The sequence below is a fragment of the Cucurbita pepo genome, unplaced genomic scaffold (assembly GCF_002806865.2).
Source record: "Cucurbita pepo subsp. pepo cultivar mu-cu-16 unplaced genomic scaffold, ASM280686v2 Cp4.1_scaffold006387, whole genome shotgun sequence".
Taxonomy (NCBI): domain Eukaryota; kingdom Viridiplantae; phylum Streptophyta; class Magnoliopsida; order Cucurbitales; family Cucurbitaceae; genus Cucurbita; species Cucurbita pepo.
This window is the reverse complement of record NW_019652339.1, coordinates 1-594: the sequence shown is the minus strand read 5'-3', so window position 1 is coordinate 594 and position 594 is coordinate 1. Positions and strand designations below refer to the sequence as shown.

At 38.9% G+C, this 594-nt stretch overlaps 1 long non-coding RNA gene across 1 annotated transcript; it reads left to right on the top strand.

Moving 5' to 3' along the window:
* Positions 1–551, top strand: LOC111787172. The gene is made up of 4 exons (XR_002813911.1): positions 1–42; positions 128–148; positions 235–288; positions 451–551. It is a non-coding gene; the product is annotated as an uncharacterized LOC111787172 (long non-coding RNA).
* Positions 552–594: the final 43 nt, after the last annotated feature.

Below are 594 nucleotides of genomic sequence, written 5' to 3'. Positions count from 1 at the left end.
AATGGGGGATGGGATTCGTGGTTTATGTCCCTTGAGGAGCAGGTTAGATAATGAATATTATGATTCAATCATCTTGAGCTACTAAGAAGTTTTTCAAGTTGTGATGTTTCTGTTTTATGTTTGGCAGTCCCAAATTGTTTGCAACAAGGTGGTATAGTTCTCCAGCTGGTTTTTGTTCCGATTGGATTTCGACATCGATGTTAACGTGCAACTAGTTCGTTATTATGACTACAGGTGAAGAAAATGAAAGAGCTAAAAGAGGGCTTCAACTTTGTTGGTCTCTCCCAGGTGATTCATGACGACTTGAGAACTATAATTCTGTAACTAACGTTAGTTTGTGTCTTGTCCAATCGTTTTGTCTTGTTCTTGTTCCCCCTTCCAACTTTTCATAAAGTAGTAAAGATTAAGATAGTTTAACTCACTCTGGGACACATTTGGTTCTCTTAATAGGGTAACTTAATCGGGCGAGCAGTCGTAGAATTCTGCGATGGAGCGCCTCCTGTGAGAACCACTTTGATTATTTACCTTCTAGATTGGTGTTTATCAGCCTGATATGTACTGAATCTAATTTGTTGCTTCTCTGTTCATGGGAAT